Here is a 26,491-nt window from a genome sequence, read left to right as displayed (position 1 = left end):
GCTCCTAGGGGGATAGATTGGTAGGAAAAGACCATCGCTCGTCCCCGACCGCCACTCATAAGGAAGACAATCAATAAATAAATCATGCTCCGACTTCGTCACATAACGGTTCACCATACGTGCATGCTATGGGAATCACAAGCTTTAACACAAGTATTCTTTAAATTCACAACTAATCAACTAGAATGACTCTAATATCACCATCCTCATATCTCAAAACAATCATCAAGTATCAAGCTTCTCTTAGTATTCAACACACTCATAAGAGAATTTTATTATTCTTGAATACCTAGCATATTAGGATTTTAAGCAAATTACCATGCTATTTAAGACTCTCAAAATAATCTAAGTGAAGCCTGAGAGTTCATCTATTTCTTCAAAATAAAACTACCACCATGCTCTAAAAGGATATAAGTGAAGCACTAGAGCAACAACAAACTACTTCGAAAGATATAAGTGAAGATCAATGAGTAGTCGAATAATTATGCAACTACGTGAAGACTCTCTAACATTTAATAATTTCAGATCTTGGTATTATATTCAAACAGAAAGCAAAGCAGAGTAAAATGACATCTAATAATAGCAAACATCATGTGAAGAAGCAAAAACTTAGGATCAACCGATACTAACCGATAGTTGTTGAAGAAGAAAGGTGGGATGCCAACCGGGGCATCCCCAAGCTTAGATGCTTGAGATTTCTTGAAATATTATCTTGGGGTGCCTTGGGAATCCCCAAGCTTGAGCTTTTGTGTCTCCTTAATTCCTCTCATATCACGGTCTCCCTAAATCTCAAAAGCTTCATCCACACAAAACTCAACAAGGACTCGCGAGATAAGTTAGTATAAACCATTGCCAAAACCTTATCATACTCTACTGTATCAAATCACTAAAATTATTATTCAAAATTGAATACTAAATGCCTCTGCATATTTAATAGTCCTATCCTCAAATAGAATCATTAAAGAAGCAATTATATGCAAACAATGCAAACATAACAGCAATCTGCCTAAACAGGATAGTCTGTAAAGAATGCTGCAACATCCATAGTTCCCTAAATCCAAAAATTATGAAAGAAAATTCCCACTGTATTAAATTTATCAGAGCTTAATATGCAAAAGGTTTCATCATTTTATCACATTCTGACTTTTCTAGGGAATTATTGCAACAGCGGTAAACTTTCTGTTTTCAAACAGCAACATGTATACTTGTAACATAGGCATAGTAAAGGCTATCAATGCCACTTTTATTGAAATAAATGACGCAAAACATTGTTCTAAATAACAGCAAGAAAATCCTAACAAAATAAATTGATGCTCCAAGAAAAACGCATATCATGTGGTGAACAAAAATATAGCTCCAAGTAAAGTTACCGATGAACGAAGACGAAAGAGGGGATGCCTTCTGGGGCATCCCCAAGCTTAGGCTCTTGGCTATCCTTGCATATTACCTTGGGGTGACTTGGGAATCCCCAAGCTTAGGCTCTTTCCACTCCTTATTCCATAGTCCATCGAATCCTTACCCAAAACTTGAAAACTTCACAACACAAAACTTAACAGAAAACTCATAAGCTCCGTTAGTATAAGAAAATAAATCACCACTTCAAGGTACTCTAATGAAATAATTATTTATTTATATTGGTGTTAAACCTACCGTATTCCAACTTCACTATGGTTTATAAACTATTTTACCAGCCATAGATTCATCAAAATAAGTAAACAACACATGAAAAACAGAATCTGTCAAAAACAGGACAGTCTGTAGTAATCTGGATCAAACGTATACTTATGGAACTCATAAAATTCTCAAATAAATTTCTGGAACTGAGGAATTTATCTATTAATCATCTTCAAAAAGAATTAACTAAATATCGCTCTCCAAATAAAAATGGAAGCAATTCTCGTGAGCGCTAAAGTTTCTGTTTTTGACAGCATGATCAACAAGACTTTCCCCAAGTCTTCCCAAAGATTCTACTTGGCACAAACACTAATTAAAAGCATAAAACCACATCTAAACAGAGGCTAGATGAATTATTTATTACTAAAAAGGAACAAAAAGCAAGGAACAAAAATAAAGTTGGGTTGCCTCCCTACAAGCGCTGTCGTTTAACGCCCCTAGCTAGGCATGATGATGACAATGATGCTCACATAAAGGATAAGAATTCAAACATAAAGAGAGCATCATAAAGAATATGACTAGCACATTTAAGTCGAACATACTTCCTATGCATACGGATTTTGTGAGCAAACAACTTATGGGAACAAGAATCAACTTGCATAGTAAGGTAAAACAAGCATAACTTCAAAACTTTAAGCACATAGAGAGGAAACTTGATATTATTGCAACTCCTACAAGAATATGTTCCTCCCTCATAATAATTTTCAGTAGCATCATGAATGAATTCAACAATATAACCAGCACCTAAAACATTATTTACATGATCTACAAGCATAGAAATTTTACTACTCTCCACATAAGCAAAATTCTTCTCACGAATAATAGTGGGAGCAAACTCAACAAAATAATTATCATGTGATTGAAAATTAAGATCAAGATGACAAGTTTCATGGTTATAATTATTTTTTAAAGCATACATGTCATCACAATAATCATCATAGATAGGAGGCATGCTTTCATCATAATAAATTTTCTCATCAAAGCTTGAGGGACAAAAAATATCATCTTCATCAAACATAGCTTCCCCAAGCTTGTGGCTTTGCATATCATTAGCATCATGGATATTCAAGGAATTCATACTAAAAACATTGCAATCATGCTCATCATTCAAATATTTAGTGCCAAACATTTTATAGATTTCTTCTTCTAGCACTTGAGCACAATTATCCTTTCCATCATACTCACGAAAGATATTAAAAAGATGAAGCGTATGAGGCAAACTCAATTCCATTTTTTTATAGTTTCCTTTATAAACTAAACTAGTGATAAAACAAGAAACTAAAAGACTTGATTGCAAGATCTAAAGATATACCTTCAAGCACTCACCTCCCTGGCAACGGTGCCAGAAAAGAGCTTGATGTCTACTACACAACCTTCTTCTTGTAGACGTTGTTGGGCCTCCAAGTGCAGAGGTTTGTAGGACAGTAGCAAATTTCCCTCAAGTGGATGACCTAAGGTTTATCAATCCGTAGGAGGCGTAGGATGAAGATGGTCTCTCTCAAGCAACCCTGCAATGAAATAACAGAGAGTCTCTTGTGTCCCCAACACACCCAATACAATGGTAAATTGTATAGATGCACTAGTTCGGCGAAGAGATGGTGATACGAGTGCAATATGGATGGTAGAAGTGAGCGTAAACGGTATTGCAATGCGTTGAAACAAGGCCTAGGGTTCATACTTTCGCTAGTGTAAGTTCCCTCAATAATACTAACATAATTGGATCACATAACTATCCCTCAGCATGCAACAAAGAGTCACTCCAAAGTCACTAATAGCGCAGAACGAACGAAGAGATTATGGTAGGGTACGAAACCACCTCAAGGTTATTCTTTCCAATCAATCCGTTGGGCTATTCCTATAAGTGCCACAAACAGCCCTAGAGTTCGTACTAGAATAACACCTTAAGACACAAATCAACCAAAACCCTAATGTCACCTAGATACTCCAATGTCACCTCAAGTATCCGTGGGTATGATTATACGATATGCATCACACAATCTCAGATTCATCTATTCAACCAACACAAAGGACCTCAAAGAATGCCCCAAAGTTCTACCGAAGAATCACGACGAAAACGTGTGCCAACCCCTATGCATAGGTTCATGGGCGGAACCCGCAAGTTGATCACCAAAACATACATCAAGTGAATCACGTGATATCCCATTGTCACCATAGATATCCACGGCAAGACATACATAAAGTGTTCTCAAATCTTTAAAGACTCAATCCGATAAGATTACTTCAAAGGGGAAACTCGATTCATTACAAGAGAGAAGAGGGGGAGGAGAACATAAGATCCAACTATAATAGCAAAGCTCGCGATACATCAAGATCGTATCACCTCAAGAATACGAGATAGAGAGATCAAACACATAGCTACTGGTACATACCCTAAGCCCCGAGGGAGAACTACTCCCTCCTCGTCATGGAGAGCACCGGGAAGATGAAGATGGCCACCGGAGAGGGATTTCCCCCTTCGACAGGGTGCCGGAACGGGTCTAGATTACTTTTCGGTGGCTACGGAGGCTTCTGGCGGCGGAACTCCCGATCTAATCTCCATTCTGGAAGTTTTAGGTCACGTAGGTATATATGGGTGCAGGAGGTACGTCAGGGGAGCCACGGGGGCCCCACGAGGCAGGGGCACGCCCTAGGGGGGTGGGCGCGCCCCCCACCCTCGTGGGCAGCTCTCGTATCTTCTGACGTGGGGTCCAAGTCCATCAGGTGTGTTTCCTTCAAAAAATAACTTCTCTAGTTGATTTCGTTCCGTTTCGACTCCGTCTGATATTCCTTTTCTTCAAAACACTGAAATAGGCATAAAACAGCAAATCTGGGCTAGGCCTCCGGTTAATAGGTTAGTCCCAAAAATAATATAAAAATGGATAATAAAGCCCAATATTGCCCAAAACAGTAGATAATATAGCATGGAGCAATAAAAAAATTATAGATACGTTGGAGACGTATCAGCCCTGCGCCTCGCCGTGGTCCCTACGCACCTCGTGTCGCTACCCCGTCCGCCGGCCTCCTCTTCCCCCGCTCGCCGCACCCTCGCTGCCTAGCACCCGCGCCCGCCGGATTTGCCCGCCCGCGTGCGCGCCCTCCTCCCTAGCGCCCGCGCACGTCGCTTGGGGCCGCGCCCCACCTTTGTCCCCGTGTCGCACCCACACCTCCCTGCCTCTCCCCGCTCCCGCAGACTGCTGCTGCTCCTGCACTCCGCCCGCTGCTAGCGCGCCGTGCCCGCCTTCGGCTCCCCGCGTCGCCGCCCCGCGGTGGCCCCTGCCACTGTCCCACGGCCCCGCGCCGTCTCGACGGCCGGCACCCGCCTCCACGGTTGCCCCTCCCTGGGCGCCCCCCCCCCCATCACCGGCAACCTCGCTCAGCACTGGGCGGGTTGCCCCCCCTGCACCCACGCACCCGTTGGTGCCCGAAACCCACTAAGGTCTCCCCAAGCCAATGACAAGTGGGGCCCCCCACCCAGAACGTTTTTTAAGAAGAATAATTAAAAAAATAAATATACAATTAATTAATTAATTAAACCTATTTAATTAATCTAATTAACCTGTTAGTTTAATTAAGCAGTAATTAATTAAGCTAATCCATAATTATCCTAAACAGAGAATGACAGGTGGGTCCCACGGGGCCCACACATCAGGTTGACCTGGTCAACGGTTAGAGTTGACCGCTGACGTCATGTTGACGTCATAATTGTATTTTCTAAATTAATTAATTCTATTAATCCAAAAAATGATTTAAATCTTTTAAAATTAATATAAAATAAACCGTAGCTCGGACGGAAAAACTTTGTACATGAAAGTTGCTCAAAACGACGAGACGACTCCGGATACGCAGCCCGTTCGTCCGCCACGCATCCCTAGCATAGCAAACACGCAACTTTCCCCCTCTGGTTCATTTGTCCGAAAACGCAAAACACCGGGAATACTTTCCCGGACGTTTTCCCCCTTCACCGGTACCACCTCGTACCGCGTTAGGGCACACCTAGCATCATGCTTTATCATGTCATGCATCGTCATGCATTTTTTTGCATTATATTTATTGTTCCTTCCCCTCTTCTCTCGCTAGACACCGAGACCGACGCCGCTGCTACCCAGTACGACTACGGTGTTGACGACCCCTCTGTCTTGCCAGGGCAACCAGGCAAGCCCCCCCTTGATCACTAGATATCGCCTACTCTCCTCTATACTGCTTGCATTAGAGTAGTGTAGCATGTTACTGCTTTTCGTTAATCCTATTCTGATGCACAGCCTGTCATTGTTGCTACAACTGTTGATACCTTACCTGCAATCCTAAATGCTTAGTATTGGATGCTAGATTATCATCAGTGGCCCATGCTATACTACTGGGCCGTGACCACTTCGGGAGGTGATCATGGGCATATGATATATACTTATACTGTTACATTACTTATGTTACTGTTCGGAGATGGGGGCTGAAGGAGCAGGTGGCTCCATCCCGGTAGAGGTGGGCCAGGGTTCCCGACGGCCCTCGACTGTTACTTTGTGGCGGAGCGACAGGGCAGGTTGAGACCTCCTAGGAGAGAGGTGAGCCTGGCCCTGGTCGGCGTTCGCGGATACATAACATGCTTAACGAGATCTTGGTATTTGATCTGAGTCTGGCCACTGGCCTATACGCACTAACCATCTACGCGGGGACAGTTATGGGCACTCGACATCGTGTTATCAGCCGAAGCCTTCGTGACATCAGTGACTGAGCAGCGTGCGCCGGGTTGGACTGGAACGCCTACTCTTGTATAAGGGAGGCTAGGTCTGCTCACCGGCCGCGTTCGCAACATGTAGTTGTGCAAAGGGCGATGGGCCCAGATCCCTGCGCCATAGGATTTAGACCAGCGTGCTGACCTCTCTGTTGTGCCTAGGTAGGGCTGCGACGTGTTGATCTTCCGAGGCCGGGCATGACCCAGGAAGGTGTGTCCGGACAAAGGGGATCGAGCGTGTTGGGAAATGTGGTGCACCCCTGCAGGGAAGTTAATCTATTCGAATAGCCGTGTCCCTCGGTAAAATGATGACCCAGAGTTGTACCTTGACCTTATGACAACTAGAACCGGATACTTAATAAAACACACCCTTCCAAGTGCCAGATACAACCCGGTGGTCGCTCTGTAACAGGGCGACGAGGAGAGGACCGTCGGGTAGGATTATGCTACACGTTGCTTGTCGGTGTCAAAACCGGCGGATCTCGGGTAGGGGGTCCCGAACTGTACGTCTAGGCCGGATGGTAACATGAGGTAGGGGACACGAAGTTTTACCCAGGTTCGGGCCCTCTCGATGGAGGTAAAACCCTACGTCCTGCTTGATTAATATTGAAGGTATGGGTATTACAAGAGTTGATCTACCACGAGATCAGAGAGGCTAAACCCTAGAAGCTAGCCTATGGTATGATTGTTGATGTGTATGTTGTCCTACGGACTAAAACCCTCCAGTTTATATAGACACCGGATAGGGTTAGGGTTACATAGAGTCGGTTACAATGGTAGGAGATCTGAATATCCGTATCGCCAAGCTTGCCTTCCACGCCAAGGAAAGTCCCTTCCGGACACGGGACGAAGTCTTCAATCTTGTATCTTCATAGTCCTGGAGTCCGGCTGAAGGTATAGTCCGGCCATCCGGACACCCCCTAATCTAGGACTCCCTCAGTAGCCCCCGAACCAGGCTTCAATGACGATGAGTCCGGTGCACAGATTGTCTTCGGCATTGCAAGGCGGGTTCTCCTCCAAATTCCATGTACCTGTTGAATAAAGTCCGGTTTCTTGTAGATGTTGCGCTCCTTGGCTTCTGCGCCCAATAATGGCCGCTCCCCACGTGTCAAACGAATATGAAAGGTCTGAGTGTTTTTACATTCACACCCCTAGCCGCGTAAACAAGCTGACCTATTTAAGGAGACGAGGATTTAGATCCAAACCACACCTTCCCCCTTCGCGAGTGTTCATCAGAGCGCATTCGACAAAGATCCATCCCACCATGGCCAGCCGTCACGACTCCTCCTCCCGCCCCTCCAGCCCTAAGCCTGGATATCGGGAAAGATGCTCCATCCCACATAGCGAGCTAGTGACGCTCCAGACCAAGGGATTCCTCCCCCCGGCCTATATGATCCCGGTTCGAGCCGGTCTTGCCGTCTATAACGGCCGAGAGCAAGCGGAGAGCGCCCCTAATCCCTCCAAAGGAGAGCGGGTGTGCCTCGTCCCTTATTTAATAAGGGGGCTCATATTTCCAATCCATCCATTTCTCCGGGGGCTGCTGGAGTTCTACGGCCTCCAGCTACATCATCTCACGCCTGCCTCGGTATTGCATATCGCGGGCTTTGTAGCCCTCTGCGAGCTGTTCTTGGGTGTTGAAGCTCATTTCGGACTGTGGAGGGAGCTATTTTTCCTCGTGCCCCGTTCCAAGAAGGGGTCTATGTATCAAGTGGGCGGAGCCGAAGTATGGCGCATCGCCGGGACCGGCTATCTGTCTGGAACCCCAAAGAAGGCGTCCGAAGACTGGCCCTCGGAATGGTTTTACATAGAAGACGTCCCGCTGCCGGATCCTGTCCGGATCGGCCTCCCTGAATTCAACAACGCTCCCTTGAAGAAGCGCCTAAGCTGGCGCGCACGTAGCCCTCAGAGGGAAAGTGACAGGGACGTCGTTTACCTGATGGGCAGGATAAGATTGTTAGCTCATTCCGGATTAACCATGATCGGGGTCATGGCCGCATGCATCATGCGAGGGGTGCAGCCGCTATAGTATAGAGGCCACCCCATGTGGGATTTCAACGGGGAGGACGACACCACCCATTACGGCCGTAAGGGGCCGGATTCGGCTGCACAAGGGAGAAGAGGAGGATTTTCTCCGCGTTGACCCAAAGGGTGGATTTTCCATGTACAATCCTCCAAGCTGGGTGAGTGATCACATCTTGCCCATCCGTTTTATGTCCTCATTGTTTAAATATTTAATCTTAGTGATTTCTACGCAGGAACTGCACCAGGCTGTTAAAGAAATAAACAGCCCTCCTCCACAACCCGAGGACCCAGGACGGTCCCTCGACTCGGACTCGCAGGAGGATCCGGAGCTTTCGGTGGATCTGATTGATGGAGTGTTCCATCAATTGAGCAAGGACAATGTCCTGGTGGCCATTACGGCCGATTATCCACGGCTAATTCCGGCCTCCCAGAAACGGGAGGCCGAACCTGCGACGACAAGCCAACGAGGGGCCGCAGGGTCCCGTGGGCAGAAAAGATGTGCAGTCCGGACCGGGGCGTCAGCGCAAAGGTATGGCGTACCCCCTTATCCCAGGTGTCGTACCTTCAGGGCATATTTACCACTTGCGCTCTCTTCAGGATAAAGAGACCTCGCCGAACTATATTCGGAGAGACCGCCAATCGCGCCTCCACCAGCCAGGCTCCAAAGCCTGGCCCGGAAGCGGGGCCGAACACAAGGTGCGCACTAGACGCTCCTCCAACGGAGGATGTGGACAGGTTGTCTGCCACCAACTCTGAGGTGGAGAGTGCCATGAAGCACAGGCGTCGCCGGACAGTTCTTCGCGACGCGTGTTTCTCCCAAGAGGCGTTAGGTGCCTTTAAGTCGGGAGATGCGCACCTCCGTGCCGCTCAAAATGGTCTAACCAAAGCCATGGAGCAATACGTAAAAGACACATGGGTAAGAAAATTTTGGTACTTATATATACCAGTAGCCCCCGAGACTTGAAACAGTTAAGATAACTGATTTAAGGATCATTTGTTATGAAGGTTCTTACAGAAAAGAATTCCCTACTGTCCAACGAGCTGGAAGAGTGCAAAGCCCAACTTGAGGCTGCACTAGCCGCGGCAGGGGAGCCTAAGGAGGCCCCCTCTGGTAATATACACTTCGAAAGATAAGTATTTTGCGAAGCACGGCTTTGGTGCGAATCTGACAAATGAAATTGCAGATGGCGCCGGATTAGATCCGGAAAGGCAACACCTCCTACGCCAGCTAAAGGCTGGTGAGAGGGTGCTGTTGAAGGTGATGGGGGAGAAGAACGATCTCCGAGATGCCAACACCAAGCTGGGCGTCGAGCTGAAAGATGTTCATGCCCAGCTGTCAGACTCCGTGAAGGAGAATCAGCGGCTTCGGCGCGGCATATTTAGTAAGTGCTTGAACGAACCTTTTGAAAGAAAGTTCGGCGGGGAAATCGACTAATAGAGCAATGTCTGTAGGTGTGCTGACAGGTCGTCCTGCAGATGAGATGCCCGGTTCTACGGGTGACCTTCTTCCCGAGCTCTCGCAACTGCTCGATCGAGTTCGGCAGGTGATGCGAGGCGTCGCCCAGGCCCTATGGCCATCTGTCTCCATGCCCGAAGGTCTTGGAGAGCTTGCGGAGAAGCTAAAAGGAGAACGGCGGTGCTTCCGATTGTGGAAGATATCAGCCTGCCATCAAGGCGCTAGGGAGGCCTGGGGCCATGGTGAAGACGCGGTATGCAAAGGCTGACCCCAACCACATGGCCGAGGTCGGTCCTATAGGGCCCGATGGGAAGGAGATCCCTGTAAGCTTGGTATACGGCCAAGTAGAGTTGGCCGCAAAGTATTCCCAGCAGGACTGTAAATTAGATATCATGTTAGATGGTATTGAAGAGGAATACGATCAGTCAAAATGACTATGTAATGTAATTGACGTTTATGATGCCTTCTAGCCGGATTGTAGATCGTTTGTCATGGCCGACCTTTTCGCTTCAGCCTCGGGACCTGACGGTCCGGAGTGTGTCCGAATTCCCATGCGGTTATATAAGAACCGGGGAATGCATGGAGACCAGGCATAGGGGTCATTAGTGCGTGAACAGACAAGTGCCCGACTAGTTATGTTATATTACATGGTTAGTAAGAAACATCTTCCAGGGAGAATAGTTCCGTTAGGGGTTCCTTTCCCTGGGAGGCATGCCCTAAAGTGCATGTCCATGCTGCGAAAAGAAACGCAGGAAAAACATCTGGGGGCATAAAAAAATAAAAAAGACCATCTTTAGTTCACCGACCGAATATTCCCTTAAGAACGCTAGCTTTCGGCTTCACCCAGTCTGAGGTACACATCCGGCTGACCCGGCAGTAACAATCGCAGAGGTGCTCCCTTTACCACCTAGCCGAACAATCGGGAATGTAGGGGTAAGCACAGGAGCCAGGCAACCCAGCTTGGCCAAAACTCAAGTCATATCGATGCATATAATGGTGAAGAAAAGGTACATGCGGAAGTGTGACACATGTGTTGGGCATGAAGCCCGTATAAATAAGCTTCTGTTTAAAGAAGCCCCCAGGTTTAATGAGCGCAGATAGCGCGTCACTTTATGAGCCTTTAAGGGCTATAAGAGAGAGAGAAGAAGAAGAAGAAGAAGAAGAGAAATGCAAGACAGAAAATGTATAAAAATGGACAGAGGGAGGAGACGAACATAGAGTCCGGCGCTAGGCATAGAATCTTTGGAGACGGGTTGCGTTCCATGGGTTCGGCTCGAGTCGGTTATCCAATGCATCTCGCAGGCGGTACGCTCCAGCAGTCAGGACTTGGTCAATTATGAAGGGACCTTCCCACTTGGGCTTGAGTTTGTCCTTTTTCTTGTCCAGTAGCCGTAGAACTAATTCGCCAACGTTGTAGGTTTTGGCCCGTACTTCTCTGCTTTGGTATCTTCGAGCCTGCTGTTGATAGAATGCGGAACAGGCTTTTGCCATGTCACGCTCCTCCTCCAATGCGTCTAAGCTGTCCTGCCAATCGAGCTTGGCTTCTCTTTCTTCGTACATGCGCACTCGAGATGAGTCATGGATTATGTCGTAGGGCAAAACTGCCTCTGCGCCGTACACCATAAAGAATGGTGTGTATCCGGTGGTGCGATTCGGCGTGGTCCGCAGCCCCCAGAGTACGGAGTCGAGCTCCTCTACCCAGTACGTGTTAGATTCCTTGAGGGACCGCACTAACCTGGGTTTAATGCCGCTCATGATGAGGCCATTTGCACGTTCGACCTGGCCGTTAGTTTGTGGGTGATAGACGGAAGCATAGTCGAGCTTGATGCCCATGTTTTTGCACCAGAGTTTTACCTCATTGGCCATGAAGTTCGTGTCGTTATCAGTGATGATGCTATGGGGAACGCCGTAACGGTGAACGACCCCGGATATAAAGTCTATCACCGGTCCGGATTCGGCCGTCTTAACAGGCTTGGCTTCTATCCATTTGGTGAATTTATCCACCATGACCAGTAAGTATTTTTGCTTGTGGGTTCCGCCTTTAAGGGGTCCAACCATGTCAAGCCCCCAGACCGCGAAGGGCCAAGTAATGGGGATAGTTCGGAGGGCGGTGGGTGGCATATGGCTTTGGTTTGCAAAGAGCTGGCAACCGGTGCATCGTTGGACTAAGTCCTGAGCGTCTGCCCGGGCCGTCGGCCAATAAAAGCCTGTATGGAAGGCCTTGCTTACAAGGGACCGAGCTGCAGCGTGATGACCGCCCAGTCCGGCATGAATTTCAGCCAGGAGGTTCCGCCCCTCCTCTTTAGAGATGCACCTTTGAAGCACTCCGGTAGTGCTTTTCTTATAAAGCTCTCCCTCGTGGACTCTATAGGCTTTGGATCGCCGCACTATGCAGCGTGCCTCATTTTGGTCCTCGGGGAGTTCCTGCCTAGTGTGGTAGGCGAGGAATGGTTCTGTCCACGGGGCGATGACGGCCATTATTACGTGGGCTGAAGGTTTTATTTCATTGGCAGAGCCTCCGATTGTGTCAGAATTTTCGGTGTCGGGCAGTGCGGTTGGGTCCGGGGTGTTATTGTTCGGCTCCCCTTCCCATACTACGGATGGCTTGAACAGCCTTTCCAAGAAGATTTTGGGGGGACTACATCGTGTTTTGCGCCGATGCGTGCCAGGACATCTGCCGCCTGATTGTTTTCCCGGGCTATATGGTGAAATTCAAGCCCCTCGAACCGAGCTGACATTTTTAGGACGGCGTTGCGGTAGGCTGCCATTTTTGGATCCTTGGCATCGAAGTCTCCATTTATTTGGGATATTGCGAGGTTCGAGTCCCTGCGCACCTCTAGGCGTTGAATACCCATGGATACTGCCATCCGGAGACCATGTAAAAGGGCCTCATATTTGGCTGCGTTGTTGGAGTCCGTGTACATAATCTGGAGTACGTATTGAACTGTGTCTCCTGTGGGGGACGTCAAGACGACGCCAGCCCCTAGTCCGTCCAACATCTTGGAGCCGTCGAAGTGCATGATCCAATTTGAATATGTGTTGTACTCTTTAGGGAGTTCGGCCTCCGTCCATTCTGCGATGAAGTCGGCCAAGACTTGCGACTTAATGGCTCGCCATGGCTTATAAGTTATGTCGAACGGGAGGAGCTCAATGGCCCATTTTGCAATCCGGCCCGTTGCGTCACGGTTGTTTATAATATCGTTAAGTGGTACTTCCGAGGCTACTGTTATTGAACACTCTCGAAAGTAGTGTCGTAGCTTCCGGGATGCCATGAATACCGCGTATGCAATCTTTTGATAATGCGGGTACCGTGATTTGCAAGGAGTGAGGACAGTGGACACATAATAGACCGGCTTTTGAAGGGGGAATCTGTGTCCGTCCGCTTCTCGTTCGATGACGAGCACTGCGCTTACAACCTGATGTGTTGCTGCAATGTATAATAGCATTGGTTCGCCAATATTTGGCGCGGCCAGGACTGGGTTTGTTGCGAGTATGGCTTTTATCTCCTCGAGTCCGGCCGTGGCTGCATCCGTCCATTCGAAGTGTTCGGTGCGCCGAAGGAGGCGGTAAAGGGGTAGGGCCTTTTCTCCCAAGCGGGAGATAAAGCGGCTTAGAGCCGCCACGCATCCAGTTAACTTTTGTATTTGTTTGAGGTCCTTTGGGATATCCAGTTGCGACAGAGCTCAGATCTTGGCTGGATTTTCTTCGATTCCTCTACCGGATACAATGAAGCCCAAGAGCTTTCCGGCTGGAACGCCGAAAACGCATTTTTCCGGGTGAGCTTGATGTCGTATGTTTGGAGGTTATCAAATGTGAGCCTCAAGTCGTCTACTAGAGATTCGACATGTCTTGTTTTGACGACCACATCATCTACATATGCCTCCACTGTTTTGCCGATCTGGCTTGCTAGACATGTCTGAATCATGCGCTGTTATGTTGCGCCGGCGTTTTTGAGCCCGAAGGGCATTGTGTTGAAGCAGAATGGGCAGTATGGTGTGATAAATGCCGTTGCGGATTGGTCTGATTCTGCCATCATGATTTGATGGTAGCCGGAATATGCGTCGAGGAAACACAATGAATCGTGTCCTGCGGTAGCGTCGATAATTTGATCGATGTGGGGGAGGGGGAAGGGATCCTTTGGGCAAGCCTTGTTAAGGTCTTTAAAATCAACGCACAGGCGCCAGGATTTGTCCTTCTTTGGTACCATCACCAGGTTTGCTAGCCAGTCCGGATGTTTTATATCTTTGATGAATCCGGCCTCCAATAGCTTTGCTAGCTCCTCTCCCATAGCCTATCTCTTAGGTTCGAAAAAACGCCGAAGAGCCTGTTTGACAGGTTTGAATCCTGTTTGGATATTTAAGTTGTGCTCGGCCAGCCTGCGTGGGATTCCTGGCATGTCTGAAGGGTGTCAGGCGAAAATGTCCCAGTTTTCTCGTAGGAACTCTCGAAGTGCGGCGTCTACATCAGGGTTTAACTGTGCCCCGATGGAAGCTATTTTATTTGGGTCCGTTGGATGGACTTGGAATTTGACTATTTCGTCCGCCGGTTTAAAGGAGGTGGACTTTGATCTTTTGTCGAGTACCACATCGTCCCTATTTACCGTAGAGCGCAGCGCAGTCAGTTCCTCAGCCGCTAGGGCTTCGGATAGTGCCTCGAGGGCCAGTGCGGCTGTCTTGTTTACGGCGTGGAGTGTTGTGTCCGGATCACTAGCGAGAGTGATGATCCCGTTAGGCCCGTGCATTTTGAGCTTCATGTACCCGTAATGGGGTATTGCTTGGAAGATTGTAAATGCTTCCCACCCAAGAAGAGCGTGATAACCGCTACTGAACGGAGCCACATGGAACATGATCTCTTCGGACCTGTAATTATCCAGCGTGCCGAACACCACATCTAGTGTGATTTTTCCTGTACAGTGCGCTTCCCGACTGGGGATTATTCCTCTAAAGGTTGTGCTGCTTCGCTCAATGCGGTTCCAGTCTATTTCCATTTTTTGAAGAGTTTCCTCATAAATGAGGTTCAATCCGCTGCCGCTGTCCATGAGTACCTTGGTAAGACGAAAGCCGTCCACTATTGGGCTGAGGACCAATGCGGCTGGTGCTCGGGCTGTTCGGAATCTGGGTTCATCACTGGCGTTAAAGGTAATAGCCGTGTCACTCCATGGGTTTATTGTTGCTACTTGATAGACTTCGGCAAGGCTGCGGAGTGTCCTTTTTCACATATTATTTGATGCGAAAGTCTCGAAGACTGTTAATACCGTATGGGTGTCTCTGGGGTGGCTTTCTGTGGCCTCCGGAATTAGGAGGTTTTCTCCAATTTTGGCCACCTGCCGGAGTATCCAACATGCTCTAAGGCTGTGAGTTGGTGTGGCGTCCTCTGTACTATGAATTTTACAGGGTCCGTTAAGCCATCCTTCCAGTCTGGTTCCATGCCCTATAGAGGGTTTTTGCTTTTTGGTATCTGACCTGGGTGTCTGGTTATGCTGCACCCTTTTATTTCGGACTAGGTTTGTATTTAGGGCCGGATTGTCCCAAAATTTTATTTTGGTTTTCCAGGCGCTTTCCATCGCACAATACTTTCGTACAATGGACGCCAAGTCAGCGAAGCGTGTGATATCACGGCGACTTATGGCGTTGAGTATTCCCTTGTCCATGCAATTATTGCAGAAGATTAAGATTGCATCTTCCTCGCAGCCATCCCTTAGCTTGTTCTTAACCAGGAGGAATCTAGCCCAGTAATGATGTACTATTTCGTCGGGCTCTTGCCTGGTTTTGGATAGATCGCATATGTTGGGGTGGGTGGGTGGAGTTAAATCCGAAGCCTCACCCCGTCTGCGGCTCAGAGGCCGAGGAATTTCTGAACTCGAAAATTTGGATCCCAGGGTGTTGTCCAATGAATCCAGTCCGTCGCCTGACTCTAAGTTCGGGTCTTGAGTGATATCCTCCCCTCCACGGGTATCCGGTTTGGAGGGATCGGGAATCCGGACGTAGCGAGTCCTTAAGATAGACGAGGGGTCGCCGCACTGTCCCTCTACCACGGCAACGTGATGGGTGACTTGGGGAGAGTTAATCTCTCTCAGATCGGTTTTAGGCCCAATCTGGTCGTAATCTGTAGCGACTCCCAGGGCGGCGAAGCGATCCAAGAGCTCATTTACGGAGGAAAGATCCATTGGATCTAACTGCTCGACGAGTTCCGAACTGACATGAAGATTGCTTTCGATGGCTCGAGAGGTCATCGTCGGCGTAGAAGCCAAACAGGCGTTCATAAGAAAACCACCTAGCCGGAGGGTTTGGCCGACAACCAAAGCTCCCTTAGCAACGGTGCCGTCTTTAAAGACGGGGCGAGGCATCCTTCCAGATGGCGACGGCACAGAGGAACTCTCAATGAAAGCACCAATGTCGGTGTCAAAATCGGCGGATCTCGGGTAGGGGGTCCCGAACTGTGCGTCTAGGCCGGATGGTAACAGGAGGCAGGGGACACGAAGTTTTACCCAGGTCCGGGCCCTCTCGATGGAGGTAAAACCCTACGTCCTGCTTGATTAATATTGAAGGTATGGGTATTACAAGAGTTGATCTACCACGAGATCAGAGAGGCTAAACCCTAGAAGCTACCCTATGGTATGATTGTTGATGTGTATGTTGCCTACGGACTAAAACCCTCCGGTTTATATAGACACCGAATAGGGTTAGGGTTACATAGAGTCGGTCACAATGGTAGGAGATCTGAATATCCGTATCACCAAGCTTGCCTTCCACGCCAAGGAAAGTCCCTTCCGGACACGGGACGAAGTCTTCAATCTTGTATCTTCATAGTCCTGGAGTCCGGCTGAAGGTATAGTCCGGCCATCCGGACACCCCCTAATCCAGGACTCCCTCATTGCTACTTGGTGAACTTACCATCTACTCTCTTCTACTACTGCAAGATGGAGGTTACCAGAAGCGTAGTCTTCGATAGGACTAGCTATCCCCCTCTTATTCCGGCATTCTGCAGTTCAGTCCACATATGATACCCTTATTCCATTTGATACCAATGCATACATATGTAGTGTAGCTCCTTGCTTGCGAGTACTTTGGATGAGTACTCACGGTTGCTTTACTCCCCCCTTTCCCCCCTTCCTATACCTGATTGTTGCGACCAGACATTGGAGCACAGGAGCCAGACGCCACCATCGACGACTACTACTACTCAGGAGGTGCCTACTACTACGTGCAGCCCGCTGGCGACGACCAGGAGTAGTTTAGGAGGATCCCAGGCAGGAGGCATGCGCCTCTTTCGATCTGTATCCCAGTTTGTGCTAGCCTTCTTAAGGCAAACTTGTTTAACTTATGTCTGTACTCAGATATTGTTGCTTCCGCTGACTCGTCTATGATCGAGCTCTTGTATTCGAGCCCTCGAGGCCCCTGGCTTGTAATATGATGCTTGTATGACTTATTTTATTTGTAGAGTTGTGTTGTGATATCTTCCCGTGAGTCCCTGACCTTGATCGTACACGTTTCCGTGTATGATTAGTGTACGGTCAAATCGGGGGCGTCACAGTTGTCAAGGCCAAGCATCATGTCATCTCCCTCCTCCTCCAACAATGAGGGAAACGATGCTTGGCTAATGAAGATAGAGCTAAAGAGAGAAGAGCCAGGAGAGATCAACAAGGATGAAGGGATCAAGAAGGCCACGGAGGACCAAGTTCCGGCAGCAGAAGACATCCTTCAACTTGATCACAATCTTCTTAACCCAACTGAGATCGAAGCTTTCAAGATGATTGAGTTAGCTCGTATACAAAACAAGTATCTCATACGTGAAAATATTTTGTTGAAGGAGCATATCATCGCACTCAAGGGCATTATCCGCAAGTTGGAAGATCTCCTACGCTCGATGTGCGACTATCCATCATCACCAACACCCTCTTCACTGACAAAGAAGGAGATATAAACACATGGGTATGGGCACTCCCCTTGGCAACTGCCAAGCTTGGGGGAGTGCCCGGTATCGTATCGCCGTCACTTTTATCTTTACCCTTTTTCTTAGTTCGATCCTTTTGATAATATCTTGATCTAGTAGAATACAGTTTTAGTATGATCTAGTTGTGAGTTTTGCTTTATGATCCTTCTATGTAATCGAGTCCGTGAGCTATATAATAAAGATTGGTGTTGAGTCAAGGGCTTGATTATTTTGCTATGATCTTGAGGGAATTGAATAAAATAAAATAAAAGAAGAAATAAAAAACAAAGAAGATCATATGGATCTTATGGAGAGTAATGACTTCACATATAAAGAGTGTGATGAATAAAAGTTGTTGAGAGTTGACAAACATAGTTTTGGTCATCGTTGCAATTAATAGGAAGTAATAAAGAAAGAGATGTTCACATATAAATATACTATCTTGGAAATCTTTTATGATTGTGAGCACTCATTAAAGTATGACATGCTAAGAATTGACGTTGGATAAGGAAGACAACGTAATGGGTTATGTTTTCTTACATCTGAGGTAAATTATATTGTCATGGATCATCCAACATGTTGAGCTTGCCTTTCCCTCTCATGCTAGCCAATTTCTTTACACCAAGTAGAGATACTACTTGTGCTTCCAAATATCCCTAAACCCAATTTTTCCATGAGAGTCCAGCATATCTACCTATGGATTGAGTAAGATCCTTCAAGTAAGTTGTCATCGGTGCAAGCAATAAAAATTGATCTCTAAATATGTATGACTTATTAGTGCAGAGAAAATAAGCATATACGATCTTGTGATATGGAAGAAATAAAAGCGACGGACTGCATAATAAAGGTCCATATCACAAGTGGCAGTATAAAGTAACATTCTTTTGCATTAAGATTTTGTGCATCCAACCATAAAAGCGCATGACAACCTTTGCTTCCCTCTGTGAAGGGCCTATCTTTTACTTTTATCTTCTACCTTACATAAGAGTCATGGTGATCTTCACCTTTCCTTTTTACATTTTATCCTTTGGCAAGCACAATATGTTGGAAAGATCCTGATATATATAGCTAATTGGATGTGAGTCTTCATGAACTATTATTGTTGACATTACCCTTGAGGTAAAATGTTGGGAGGCAAAACTATAAGCCCCTATATTTCTCTGTGTCCGATTAAAACTCCATCACCATAAGTATTGCGTGAGTGTTAGCAATTGTGAAAGACTAAAATATGGTTGAGTATGTGGACTTGCTGAAAAGCTCTTATATTAACTCTTTCTTATGTTATGATAAATTGCAATTGCCTCAATGACTGAGATTAGAGTTTGTTGGTTCTCAATGAAGTTTATGATTCATACTTGAAATTGTGATTGAATTGTTACTTTAGCATAAGATATCATATGACAATGTATATATATGTTACTGTTCTCAAAATGCTCATGATGCCCTCATGTCCGTATTTTATTTTTATCGACACTTCTATCTCTAAACAAGTGGACATATTTTTCAATTTCGGCTTTCGCTTGAGGACAAGCGAGGTCTAAGCTTGGGGGATTTGATACGTCCATTTTGCATCATGCTTTTCTATCGATATTTATTGCATCATGGGCTGTTATTACACATTATGTCACAATACTGGCTATTCTCTCTTATTTTACAAGGTTTACATGAAGAGGGAGAATGCTGGCAGATGGAATTCTGGGCTGGAAAATGAGAAAATATTAGAGACCTATTCTGCACAACTCCAAAAGTCCTGAAACTTCACGGAAGTTATTTCCAAAATATATAAAAAATACTGAGCACAAGAAGTACCAGAGGGGGCCACACACCAGCCACGAGGGTGGGAGCGCGCCCTATCCCCCTGGGCGGGCCCCCTGCCTCGTGGGCCCCCCGGTGGCCCTCTGATGCCCATCTTCTGCTATATCAAGTCTTTCGTCAAGGAAAAAAATCATAAGCAAGCTTTCGGGACGAGACTCCACTGCCATGAGGCGGAACCTTGGTGGAACCAATCTAGGGCTCCGGCGGAGCTGTTTTGCCGGGGAAACTTCCCTCTGGGAGGGGGAAATCATCACCAACGATCCTCTCATCAGGAGGGGGTCAATCTCCATCAACATCTTCACCAGCACCATTTCATCTCAAACCCTAGTTCATCTCTTGTATCCAATCTTTGTATCCAAACCTCAGATTGGTACCTGTGGGTTGCTAGTGGTGTTGATTACTCCTCGTAGTTGATGCTAGTTGGTTTACTTGGTGGAAGATCATATGTTCAGATCCATTATGCATATTAATACCCCTCTGATTATGAACATAAATATGCTTTGTGAGTAGTTACGTTTGTTCCTGAGGACATGGGAGAAGTCTTGCTATTAGTAGTCATGTGAATTTGGTATTCGTTCGATATTTTGATGAGATGTATGTTGTCATCCCTCTAGTGGTGTCATGTGAACGTCGACTACATGACACTTCACCATTGTTTGGGCCTAGAGGGAGGCATTGAGAAGTAATAAGTAGATGATGGGTTGCTAGAGTGACAGAAGCTTAAACCCTAGTTTATGCGTTGCTTCGTAAGGGGCTGATTTGGATCCATATGTTTCATGATATGGTTAGGTTTACCTTAATACTTCTGTTGTAGTTGCGGATGCTTGCAATAGGGGTTAATCATAAGTAGGATGCTTGTCCAAGTAAGGACAGTACCCAAGCACCAGTCCACCCACATATCAAATTATCAAAGTACCAAACACGAATCATATGAACATGATGAAAACTAGCTTGACAATAATTCCCATGTGTCCTCGGGAGCGCGTTCCTTCATATAAGAGTTTGTCTAGGCTTGTCCTTTGCAACAAAAAGGATTGGGCCATCTTGCTGCACCTTATTTACTTTTATTACTTGCTACTCATTACAAATTACCTTATCACAAAACTATCTGTTACCGATAATTTCAGTGCTTGCAGAGAATACCTTGCTGAAAACCGCTTATCATTTCCTTCTGCTCCTCATTGGGTTCGACACTCTTACTTATCGAAAGGACTACGATAGATCCCCTATACTTGTGGGTCATCAATCTCCAACGTATCTATAATTTTTGATTGTTCCATGCTATTATATTATCAACCTTGGATGTTTTATATGCATTTATATGCTATTTTATATGATTTTTGGGACTAACCTATTAACCTAGAGCCCAGTGCCAGTTTCTGTTTTTCCTTGTTTTTGAGTTTTACAGAAAAGGAATACCAAACGGAGTCCAATTGACGTGCCAATTTTTGACGATTTTTTATGGACCAAAAGAAGACCCCAGAGTGAAAGAGTTGGGCCAGAAGAGTCCCGGGCCATCCACGAAGGTGGGGGGCGCGCTCACCCCCCCCCCCCTGGCGTGTGGGCCTACCTCGTGGACGACTCGGGCACCTTCTTGACGTGAGACCTACGCCAAAAATTCCTCTAAATACAGAAACCTCCAGAAAATAACCTAGATCGGGAGTTCCGCCGCCAGAAGCCTCCGTAGCCACCGAAAACCAATCTAGACCTGTTCCGGCACCTGTCGGAGGGGGGAATCCCTCTCCGGTGGCCATCTTCATCATCCCGGCGCTCTCCGTGACGAGGAGGGAGTAGTTCACCCTCGGGGCTGAGGGTATGTACCAGTAGCTATGTGTTTGATCTCTCTCTCTCTCTCGTGTTCTTGACACTACTAGGAAAAACACTACAAGTAGCGTAGGTTTTTTGCATACCAGTAGCACATGAACCCGCGCTACTGCTACAGCGCTACAGCTAAATTTTAGCAGTAGCGCGTTTTTTACCCCATGCTATAGCTAAAAAAGTTACTAGTAGTGTGTTCCACCCGCGCTACTGCTATTACGTACACGCGCTACCAATAATGAAATAGTACTAGCGTTGGTAAACTACAAATGCTACTAGTATCCTATATACTAGTAGCACCCAGTTTCCTCCCCACGCTACTAGTAACTTATTAGGAATTAAAAAAATAAAATGAAGCAATTCCATTTTGTCACACAATTGTCGTATCTACCATCACACAATTTCTCACTGTAGCTAGCGGCAACTCATGTATAATTCCTATCACATAGTGTTGTGTGCCTAGTCAATGTGCAAAGCCTGCACGGCCTGATCACGTGGCCTGCAGCTGCGACGAAACACACCGAGCAGCCTCGCGAGCCACACCTGACCGACGGCGGCCGCCGCCTTGAGTTGTGACGTCGTCACGTCCCTCGCCCTAACCCTCAGCTCCAGCAGGCCTCGATCGATGTCGTGCTCGTGCCTCACCACCAGCGGACGAAGGAATCCATCGGCAGCCATGACACCATCCAGTCCACGAACCTCTCGACGATCGTCAACGTCGCCACCACAAGCCTGCAGCATTACCAACAGAGATTTAGAAACTTCAGATTCTTCAGAAGAATGACACAGAAAAACAATGCGGTACATGTCGATGCCAATGTGCTATAATTTTTTCCGAGATTCTTATTTAAGCCATAATGCACAACTTAACTACACACTGAAGCAGCACATAGTTACTTCCATGACAAAAGGTAACGCAAAAGATTAGAAGCAATTCTGTTGTGTTGGAAGCCCTAAAAAGAAACAGCACCTACGAAGCACATAAGGAGTTAGAGGCATAATTCTTTCGGTAATTTTCTATCTATCCATTTTTCTAAGTAGTCACTTCAATACTTTGATATCTTTCACGTTTTTGAAGATAACAAAGTCCATGAATCTACTATTGGTAGAGCATAGTGACTATACAAACTGAAGCTTGAACATATATACCTGCCAGTTCACAGACTTGACAAATGAATTCTGAAGTTAATGGGCTTTTCCTCTTTCCTGAAGAAATCATTTGGTCTGCTCTTTGTTGGTACTACCTAGAAGAATTAGAACTACAAAAAATGGCATCACTGAACAAGGGTAGATAGACAAGGTCTATCTTTTGTCCTCAAGTGAGAATTTAATTTATTAAAAAAAAGACTAAAATTAGGTTTCATATATACACATAGTAGGAATTTACAGGAGAGTATAGTAGTAGCACCAAAACCGAAATAGTAAGAATGACGTCAAAACTAGAGATTCGGTAAAAAGAGTCATGTAAAAATGCTTACTGAGGACCAGATACTTACAGCTTTGCATAGCCCTTTAGACCAAACACAAGGGCTTTGTCATAAAACCGTTGCACAAGCTTACGGGCAATAAATCTGTCACATACCTACAAAACTGAAGTTAAATGACAAAATACAATGATTCTAAGTGCTGAATTGGTGTTGCACTGACACAATGATGCTAAGTGTGGAGTTTGGTGTTGCTCTGTGGAAGCAATTGGGTAAAGTTGGTTGTACAGAAGAGAAGCCCTGCCATTCTATTGAAATGATTTTGTTACGAATCAAAAGAGGAGGTTGAGAATTTGTAATACCATAGTTACTATATTATCACATAAACTGCCCACTACCCAAGGAATTAATATCAATACTACATGGCTTATTCTAATCTACAAACTCTATTTCCTAAAAAAGGTACCGTCATGTTTCTAATGCTGGCACCAGTACCCACACTAGGAAAAGGGAGAACTGCAGTGTTTGTCCATTATAAACAACTGAAGAAACAAAGTAATAAACAGGATCCCGGGAACAAACTTGCATATATAGTATTATTTGATAAAGTTTCTATGATTCAGGCAAACATTCTAAAAAGTGCATTAAGCAGACCTTTATAAATTCCTCAAAAGAGAACTCCTTGGCCAAATCAGAACGTGTTACTCCTTGTTACCACTGTGCTAGTAGCATTGGATGATGATTCCTGCAGGATATGCATAATAAAGTTATTTGTGTAAGTCTAGACGTGTCATTGTACACAGATGTGCTTTCATTGTACAATACATTGCTCCATCATTGAGTGCGTAACACAACAAAATGCCACATAGACTGATCTAGCATCTACTGTAAAATAATTTAGTCATGTCCTGTCATGCATTAGAATGGCATTTTTCAACTTCACTTCACAAAACCAAAAGGTGGCTGTTAGCTTTCATGAGATGGCTAAATGGTTGTGATACGAGCCATTGCGGAGTCATTTTGTACACCAAAAAATTGACTGGAAATGACAAACAGGTTTTATATGGAAGGCCATGATATGGTTCAACTCACATCAAACACATACAGAATCTAAAGGAACATTTTTCTGCAATAAAGATTGCACTTCAAAACATCAGTTATGAAATTTTTTTGCTATCTAAGAACAACATTTACCTGACATCCTCCAACGTCTTTCCTGCTTTCATAGTGTAGCTCTGGCGTGGACGGAGTAACTTCAAGTCGGAATCAGTTTCGGTTGAAGAGTTCAAGATGAGGCATGTCTCTTCCTTATTTCCAGTAGCTGATCCATAGCTCAAGATAACAGAAACATGAATACAGACAGCGACAGTTGAACCGACCGGCGCAGCTTCCATGACTGAAGCCACCAATTTGTCAAGCCGGTTGAGATCCGTCTTCATCCCTAATTTCCCAAGCTTGTTGGATGTGTTCTCCATTGCGGCATGTACAAACACCAGATCGAATTCGGATGCATCCTGTACATCCCCCTCTGCAAATCCCAGCAGAGTGAACGCCCGGTCGATTATTCTAGTGTCCTTAGAACTGCTGCCAGAACCTGACTGCACGGCAAAATCCTCAGTTCCGAAAATGTGGAAGCCATGATTCGCCGCGAATGAGCTAACATTGGGGCAATTTCTGACCATAGCAGCTCTCAGCCCCATGAACCTGAATGTTCAGCAGCAGAGTCAGCCCTAGCATTTACAATGGATACCCTGATAGTAATCAAAGCAAAAGATCACACACACACATCAAGCCTCTCGGATAGCTTGGGGACTACTAGCTCCTGCGGATCCACCCAGGAAATTTCCCCATCCTAACGTGAAACAAATACAATCAGCATCGCATACTCAAACCCTCTCTGCAACTACTTCGCCTAGACGCAAACCCGGAGAGTAGGATCGCACCTTGGCAGGGTAGAGGGCATCGTACACATCGAGCAGCTACGCTAGCTCGAGAATCGAGTCGCTATTCCTGTCCCCTCCATCCTCTGGGTTGGGAGACAAGACCAGAAGCCTCTCAGTTTAATGGGGGGTAAGCAAAGCAGAGCAACCGTGCAGAGCGCGAGAGGGGGTGGGGGCGGATTGGTACCGTTGACCGCGGGGGTGAGGACGGAGAGGAAGCCGTAGGAGGCGATGTAGGCGAACGCGTCGAGCTGGCCCTTCCCCCCTCCGCCCCCAGCGAGCAGCGCCGCATGGCCGGCAGCGTACAGCACCAGCTCCCGGCTCGGCTTGTCCGCCATTGCTCCATCGCGTCGACACACACTGCTTCCCCTTACCCTTTCCCTTCTCACTCTGTCGCCTTATTTCGAAGAAGAACCGGGAGGGGATCCCGGTGGCAGAGGAGAGGAGAGGAGGTGGAGGGAATCTGGATTGGGGATGTGTGTGGTGTGGGGTTGAACTGGGACGGTTGGTGGGGTGGGTAATGGATCGGGGGTGGTCCGGTGTGGGACTGACGGACTGTACTAGCGGTAGCGCAGGGTGTCTCACCGGCGCTACGGTTATCCCATTAGCAGTGGCGTAGGTTTACCACCCACGCTATTGTTATGGTTTGTCCGCGGGGCACGGTCGAGAATTATTTACCAGTAGCGTGCCCCAAAGAAACCAACGCTGCTGCTAAGCCATACCAATAGCGTGCTTTGTACCCAGCGCTACTGGTAATTACCAGTAGCGTGCGGACACAAACAAACTCTACTGGTAAATTTCTATGTATAAGCATTTTCCTAGTGGTGTGAGTCGGCACGATCTTGATGTATCGCAAGCTTTGCTATTATATTTGGATCTTATGATGTTTCTCCCCCTCTACTCTCTTGTAAGGGATTGAGTTTTCCCTTTGAAGTTATCTTATCGGATTGAGTCTTTAAGGATTTGAGAACACTTGATGTATGTCTTGCATGTGCTTATCTGTGGTGACAATGGGATTTCACGTGATCCACTTGATGTATGTTTTGGTGTTCAACTTGCGAGTTCCGTGACCTCGTGAACTTATGCATAGCGGTTGGCACACGTTTTCGTCTTGACTCTCTGGTAGAAACTTTGGGGCACTCTTTGAAGTTCTTTGTGTTGGTTGAATAGATGAATCTGAGATTGTGTGATGCATATCGTATAATCATACCCACGGATACTTGAGGTGACATTGGAGTATCTAGGTGACATTAGGGTTTTGGTTGATTTGTGTCTTAAGGTGTTATTCTAGTACGAACTCTATGATAGATTGAACGGAAAGAATAGCTTCATGTTATTTTACTACGGACTCTTGAATAGATCAATCAAAAAGGATAACTTTGAGGTGGTTTCGTACCCTACCATAATCTCTTCGTTTGTTCTCCGCTATTAGTGACTTTGGAGTGACTCTTTGTTTCATGTTGAGGGATAGTTATATGATCCAATTATGTTATTATTGTTGAGAGAACTTGCACTAGTGAAAGTATGAACCCTAGGCCTTATTTCAAAGCATTGCAACATCGTTTGTGCTCACTTTTATCATTAGTTACCTTGCTGTTTTTTGTATTTTCAGGTTACAAAAAGCTTTATCTACCATCCATATTGCACTTGTATCACCATCTCTCGCCGAACTAGTGCACCTATA

General features: G+C 46.2%; 1 pseudogene; it reads right to left on the bottom strand.

Annotated features, from left to right (window-relative positions):
- Positions 1–21,902: 21,902 nt before the first annotated feature.
- On the bottom strand, positions 21,903–25,145 carry LOC125511621 (uncharacterized; annotated as a pseudogene).
- Between the last annotated feature and the right edge of the window lie 1,346 nt (positions 25,146–26,491).

Source organism: Triticum urartu, chromosome 5A, assembly GCF_056163025.1.
Source record: "Triticum urartu cultivar PI428250 chromosome 5A, HENAU_Tu73, whole genome shotgun sequence".
Classification (NCBI taxonomy): domain Eukaryota; kingdom Viridiplantae; phylum Streptophyta; class Magnoliopsida; order Poales; family Poaceae; genus Triticum; species Triticum urartu.
Note: the sequence above shows the minus strand (reverse complement) of the source record. Positions and strands in the feature narration are given on the sequence as shown.